The sequence below is a fragment of the Pinus tabuliformis genome, chromosome 1_1 (assembly GCF_031772625.1).
Source record: "Pinus tabuliformis cultivar Carrire ecotype Pingquan chromosome 1_1, CPIR1, whole genome shotgun sequence".
NCBI lineage: Eukaryota > Viridiplantae > Streptophyta > Pinopsida > Pinales > Pinaceae > Pinus > Pinus tabuliformis.
In genome coordinates, this window is record NC_142297.1 from 72,053,491 (window position 1) to 72,060,983 (window position 7,493).

The 7,493-nt window shown below is 41.9% G+C and overlaps 1 non-coding gene and 1 pseudogene across 1 annotated transcript; one reads left to right on the forward strand and one right to left on the reverse strand.

Annotated features, from left to right (window-relative positions):
• The first annotated feature begins 6,032 nt into the window (after positions 1–6,032).
• On the forward strand, positions 6,033–6,104 carry TRNAN-AUU (transfer RNA asparagine (anticodon AUU)). Its single transcript has one exon. It is a non-coding gene; the product is annotated as a tRNA-Asn (tRNA).
• A 1,186-nt stretch (positions 6,105–7,290) lies between these two features.
• The window catches only part of LOC149211633 (25S ribosomal RNA), a 2,875-nt pseudogene continuing 2,672 nt past the window's right edge, over positions 7,291–7,493 (reverse strand).

The following is a 7,493-nucleotide window of genomic DNA, read 5'->3' on the forward strand; positions in this document are numbered from 1 at the left end:
AGAAATGCGACCGGATTTACGCCCTTTCAGTTGGTGTATGGCTTGGAAGTTGTCTTACTGATTCAGTGTGAGATTTCATCGTTAAAGCTCGCAATCGATCTACTCCCCGAAACTTCAGAGGAAGAGGCTCATTTCTTGGAACTAATCCACTTGGATGAAACTCGTCGTGACGCCGCGCTGGCTAATGAAACGCATAAGAAACGCGTCAAAGCACAATTTGACAAAAATTTCAAGCCTCGTGTCTTCTCCGAAGGTGACCTGGTCTTACTCTACGATTAGGACTCTGATAAATTGGGAGCAGGTAAGTTCCAATCATTATGGATGGGCCCCTACATTGTTAAACGGGTACTAGCAAAAGGAGCCTACGAGCTGGTAGATTACGATGGAATTCCACTATCACAACCTCGGAACGGGTTGTATCTTAAGCGATACTATGCTTGATCAAGTGTAGTAATCTCTTTATATGCTTTTGTTTCATTTTTTTTTTCGTCAAGAGTTGTCATTTTGGTTAAGTAATCCACTTTGCATTTATTGCAGATGTCGGACTTTTTGGAAACATTCGTTGGGTACGCCGACGGAGCTAGTCGTAGAATGCGAAACCTATCTTCTGCAGCTTGGGCCATCTTTGATCCAAGTGGCGAGTTAGTGAGTTTTAGGGGGATATGTATTGGTCAATCAACGAACAACATCGCTGAGTACAGCGCGTTGATAGAACTTCTCTCTGATACCATTTTGCATGGCATACGCCGACTTATTGTCAGGCTAGATTCGCAACTCGTCATTCTACAGCTTACTGGTGTCTATTCAGTTCAAAACCTAGCTATCTATCGTATGTTCCTAAGAGTCAAGATTTTGGAAAGGCAGTTTGATTCCATTCAATATCAACACATTTCCAGAAACTTAAACACTTTAACTGATTCATTAGCGAATTATGTGTTAGACAGACATTTGCAACATTTGTAAAGAAAAGCATTTTACATCAACATTTGCATTTGGATCACATAACTTAACCGAAATAAACTCTGAAAATCAAAAATATATAATTGTTTATAGTTTCACATAATGTTTTGTGTACAAGGCAAAATCGGTCATGCGACCAAGAAACTCAAAAGTAAATGCAGAAAAGCATCCTATACTAATGATGTTGGTGATAACATGTCACCACCTATGCGATCATACGCAAGAGCCTAGTCCATCAACTCGGAACACTAGTAGTATGGCATTGTAGCCTCAAAGGTAACTCGTCAGTCCTCACATCTTGGATACCAAGGGTAAGACCCTCGATCTGATCCTGCAATACTGCCAGGGTCTCTGCTATGTCCAAATCACGAAGGACAGCCCTCCCTACAGCTTCTCCTGCTGGAATGCCAGCTGCCGCCCTTGGGCACGCCGCTGGTCTCACTGGCCCAACATCTGCACAAGTACATGAGTTCAATTAGTCTTGATAAATCACAAAAAACATTATAAAATTGATAAACAAAGATATGGTCAAAATCTTTACCTATCACACCCCACTGCTCGCCAGCCGGCAACGCCAAATCCGGGTCACCTCGGAAGTCCATCCCGACATACGGATACTCTGAGAAGACCATCTCTTGATGGTCGAACCACTCAAATAAGGCATCAGAGAAAGTAATCTGTGGCTGACCAGCATGTCTGGCCATGAGATCAACCCATCTCTGCATCCTGGGTTCCCTCGATGCTGGAAATCCTAGTGAAATATGTTTTGGCTACATCAGTGGGATCCTCTCTAAGGCAAAATCAGTCAAAATGGAACCATATCCAAAGTTCTTGGATCTTCCATTCTTTACCTTAGAGAGTTGTTCTTTTATCACCGGAAGTACTGCATCACACCAGTTGAATACCTTTGGTTCCAGGCATTCTAAAGCATACTGCACATAAGATCTGTTCACCAAATGAAGAGTTGTGCTACCAGCCAATCTAGCAAAGGTGAATAAAATGGTCCTCAGAGACCGATCAATGACATCCCAGATATTGATCTTGCCATCTCTACTAGGCTGAGATCCATCTCTACAAAGTTGACGGATATAATCTCTCACCAATTCACCCCCACGGGCGGATCTCGACAATGAAAGAGGGGCACCACGCCTCGATAACCCCGTCAAAAAGTAGATGTCCTCGACTGTCAGTGGGATGGATTTACCTCTAATCTAGAACACCTGGTTGATCGGATCCCATGCATCGAGGAAATATTGCAACAAGCTGATTTGTTGCCTCATGCTAGATATATGGAAGAATTTGAGCAAACCACAGCTTCACAATGCAACAACAGTACCCTGATCATGTAAGGCAATCATGTCTTCTTCTTCATGCTCGCGTTCACGCCACATGACGACCATCTTGATCCAAAAAATATTTGAGTCACAGACAAAAGATGAATTAGGATCCAAATTTGAGCAAAAACAGGAAAAAATTTCATGAGAAATCACTGTGCAAAGTTTCCCTTCTGCGCCCATCGCACCCTGCCTTTGGACTAGGTGAGATGCATACTGATTGGCCAGTGCACAACTCAGTATGCATCGCACCTTTTGATATAGGGTAGGTGCGATGATGGGAGAATGATTTCTTCAAACCCCAGGGGCTTAGAAAAGGGGAAAACTTGCTCAAAAACAGAAAAGGATGGAATGAAAATGAAGAGCTTAGGGTTAGCTCCTACCTGGTCCTGACGGTGCGGAGAATAGTCCACCGGATCTCTCGAAATCAGCTTATGAAGTTTTAGGCAGAAAACCACTCTAGAGCTCCAAACCCCAAATTTGAAATGAAATGGTAAAAATGAGGGGTAAAACTACTTTTTATGTTACTATTCACGTACTTCTAGTTTTTAATTCATTTTTCAATAATATATATGTGTATTTCTAATAAATTTGATGGAGAAATTGAGCAAGTTGAATGACCGAGAAAATAATCTAATGTGTTAAATAGTAAACTAAATATCATTGACCAATATCAAAGAGCAATGTTCCCACAAAGTTCAAGCTCGTTAAAAAATCAACCTACACTGAGCACATGTTGGCACATGGTTCAAGCTCATTTAAAAAAAATGAACCCACCTCTGGTAAATAACCTTTGTGATCGCTTTGCTATCAGCCCTTCTTGAACTTTGGTTGTATTCCTTCCGTCACCTCCATTTCATTCGGCCGACCATATGCTTCCACTTGATTGTTTACCCTTTTGAGGAACATCTGCGACGAGTGATTCTGATTGCCACCCTCTTCACACTGCCATGTTTTGAGAAGTTCCAAACTTACCTGGAACCAGCTGCTACCCAGAAATATCACTCGCTCCTCAAAAACGAACCTCTTTTAAACTCTTTTTAGACTTGTTAAATATAAAAAGATTGTCGAGCTATTAGCCTTCTCAACTCGTTAAAGTAAGGGGAACGCTATCCCTCTCATATATTTTAATATTTTTGGACTTGATGGGTTATTAAACAAAAATATTGAACGCTTGTCTTTGTCGGCTCGTTAAAACTATCGAAAAGTCATCCCTTTCGTATTATTTTACACTTTTTCGGATTTAAGGGATTATGCCACGAAAAAGGACTATTGGAGTCTCCTTACGTCTATTTTCAGACTCTCTAAACAAGAAAAGGACTGAGTTATCTTTGTCGTTAAACTCGTTAAAACAATAGCGACAAACTTGTCCACCCAGACAAGAACGAGTCTCATTGACGATAGGCTCGCTAAACACAAAGCGACAGGTTTTCTTGAATTATAGACCAAGCATATGTTATCCTCCTCCAGCTTGTCAAAAATAAAGAGGTACTGGTCAGCAATGACTGGGGAAAAATGGGAAGAAAACTAGAAGAACTCTATTGGTAGCAAGTCGCTCTTGAACATGACACTTTCACTCCATCACCGTGATTGAGTTGGGTTGGGTTTTTCCATTCACCGTCACCATTGGTCTGCCATGCCATCCATGGGGTTAACACTACCAGTCCATATCGGTGTCGCCAATATGTTCGAGAGAAGTCATTCAAAGAATTCATCATCCAGCAAACGCCTCATCCACTGCATTACATCCACGTTTCATTTTTCATCACCACCATTCCTGAACCTCATATCATCAGATCGTTTTCACCTCCACAAAAATCATTTGCTCCGTTTCGCATCGTAGATGTGGGATACATCAAGGCCCTCCTACAACAGGTCACTTCTTGTCGACATCAGCTCATTATCCAAGAGGTTGACTTAGAAACAACCCCTTCAGTACTTTGAAGCTTGCATTCCTCAATGGCAAGTTTCTCACTTCCGACGACAGGTTTACATCAATGATCTTCGACCAAAAGACTTTGCGTGGTGTTCGACATCGGCTCATATATTCACACCACGTGAATTGTACTGTAGTACCTTGAGGATCATTATCATTATCGGTGACTCCTCTCACGTCTGTTAATAGCTTACATCATTGGCTAGTAATCAGGCGATGTCTTTCCATGTTCGACTTCAGAACATCTTTTCACATGGATCGACTTGTACGTCGGGCGAAGATTGGACGAGTTTTGAAGACCCCAGATCTAGTTTCATCCATCCGGGCTGTGATATATTCAGGAAAATAAAGACATCAATTGTACACAGAAGCTGCACAGATGGTCATCTAAGCCAGAGAAGATGACTCTTCATGCGAAGAATCACAAGTCTGCAACAGCAGACGATTGTCTGTCCTATGTACATGAAAATGAATTTATAAAGTTGAGCATGGGAATGCCCGCCTCAGCTAGATCATGAAAATAATATGATGATGATGTATTGTATTGTATCTTATACAGGTCACCTTCCAATTCGAATACCTTGGACCCTCATGAATAAAGCATTTCACCCGACATCAGAAGATTTACGACCTCATGCTTTAGGGGGCAGCTATTATAGACATATTTGGGAACCGCAACCCCAAACTCATATGTCCATATACTAAGGGCTCCTTAAGTCCCTAAAAGTGTTGTTTCACACCCTAAAGGATCATGGTCAACTGATTACATCATTTCCCAGAAGTTCCACCTGAAAAACTACTCAAAACTGGCCAAAACTGGACCATACAGACTGCTCCATGGGCAAGGTGCGATGCATACTGACTGCCTAATTGGCCAGGTGCGATGCATACTCAAATGGCCTTCTGTGGGGTGCGATGAGCGAGAATAGACAAATGGCAGAGATAGTTTGCGAGGTGGATGATCATGGAATCTTCCAGAAACTTCTCCTGTGACACTTGCCTCTCTGAATTTTCTCAAGGATGAGTAAGAGATCATGAAATCTCCAAATGGAACCAAGAACTATTAGTGGAATGACACTAATAAAAAACCCAGAGCTGACTCACACCCTTGCAAGACATCTATAAATGGATCCCTCATCTGAGAGATCTGAAGGCTGGAATTTTGTATTTTGTAAGGAAGTGTTGTTGGTTTTCTGAGAAGAGACATTGCATTGTTGGGTGATTTGCTTGTTCATGAGATGAAGAGGGCTTCTACAACTGGGAGGATGATGCTGGATGAGACAGTTGGGTTGTAATCCTCTCTTACATTACTATTAATTAAGTTCTTTGAGTTTTCCTCCATATGATCTTGTATTTGTGAATCTTATTGTTTATGAATGCAATTGTATGGTCAATGTGTTTTTGATTCTGCAATGTTTATGATGTTTTAGATAGAGAAGCTTTGATAGTTTGCTATTACTTTGAATCTATAGGTACTCTTTGAAGTGGGACAAGTAGGAGAGGAGTGGAAAATTCTATCAAGGAAAGGAGAAATCAAGCTAGGATCAAAGCGGAAGATCCAGGTTGGTCCTCTCTTCTTCTCTTCCATCTATCACACTTAAACGAACTCTTGAAAAGCTTTCATTGTTTGTTTCTAAGATAGCTACCCGTCTTAGTGGGACTGGCAGTTTGAATCGACACTAGTTTTCCTTAAAACACCAAGAGTTGAGAAAAAACCTTATTGATTTCACATTTATACACTGATGATCATGGGTCGGTCCAAAGAACAAGAATCTTGCTCGTATATGGGAACCCTCCGTTGTTCCTCAGTAGTTCATTGGTAGAGCGGTCGGTTATTGACTGATTGGTCGTAGGTTCGAATCCTACTTGGGGAGATCCATTTTATTCAAAATAGAGCTCGTTTTTACCATTAGGAGTAAGTCAAACATTACCTGTCCTTGTTCATAATATATGAATGCACAATCGCCACAGGATCAAGAAGGATCCTGGTCGTTCGGGAAAAGAAAAATGGAAAACACGGTCTCTTTGAAATACTGAAAAGTTCGAAGAAACAAATCCATTTTTCTCCTGATGTGATGACATTTCTAGAGATGAAGATGAAGAGGCCTCTATTCGCTCGACCCATTACTAGTCACTTGACGCGTTACCAGCTATTAGAACTACGAGTTCGTTTCCTGGAAGTCAGAATTGGATCCCTGCATGTTGTCAATCTATTTTCCCTCATATTTTCCCTCGAATTTGGAAGAATCTCTCGTTCTATAACCCTAATCTAAATCTAATAATGAGAAATATTTATAGGAGGTCACACACAAATATGCTGGTTACTCTCAAACGTACCAGGTATCATTTTCGATAAATGACCCTTTGTGCAGACTAAGTTCCATTGCTTTGCATCCGCTATCCCAATCATAATCTCCCTACCCCCAAAAGGCCTCCCTTTTGGCCCCTTTCGAGGTGGGTGAGGAGGGATTCGAACCCCCGACATCGTGGTTCGTAGCCACGTGCTCTAATCCTATAAGCTACAGGACTCGTCTTTGTTGGATTCATTCCCAGGAGTCCCTCCCAAAAGGAAGGGATTCCTCTCTTCGAGGTAAGAGGATGCAGAAGCAAATTTATCGCTATGAGCGTGTGCAGGTATTGCATTTCAAATAAAAGTAAAGTGTGGAGTGGGAAAGAAAATATGTAAGAAATGGGTTTCAAAGAAGAAGACTTTCTAATGAGAAGAAGAGGCATTAAGCTTTTTATCATCCTCGCACCGAGCTATTTTCCCGCAGGCCTTCCCCTACAGTATTTTCACCACAGTAGATTTTAACCACCAAGTTCGGTATGGGTTGGTGTGGTTCCTCTACGCCTGGGACACCAGAATTTCAAACCATGAACCAGGAAGGGCATATGGCTAATGATTGTGAGGCCCCAATGCTGAAGAGGATTAGGGCCAGATAGAGAACCCTCCTCTGCCCTTCTATCCAATGGAGAGGGAGGGCAGAGCTTTTGGTTTCATAGTTTCATGTTGTCAAACAATTGAACAAAGAAAAGAATAGATGGCTAGTACCTGATCAAATCGATCGGGTCATGTAGGAACAAGGTTCAAATCTCTCGGTCTATTAGGATGCCTCAGCTGCATACATCACTGCACTTCCACTTGACACCTATCTCTCGCCATGAGCTTATCTTGGATTCTCAATACTTTTGTCGCTCCATCCCCTGCAAGGACAGAGAACCCGTCATTGTCCCAGCCGTGTTCGCGACTAGGGTCTCTCAGG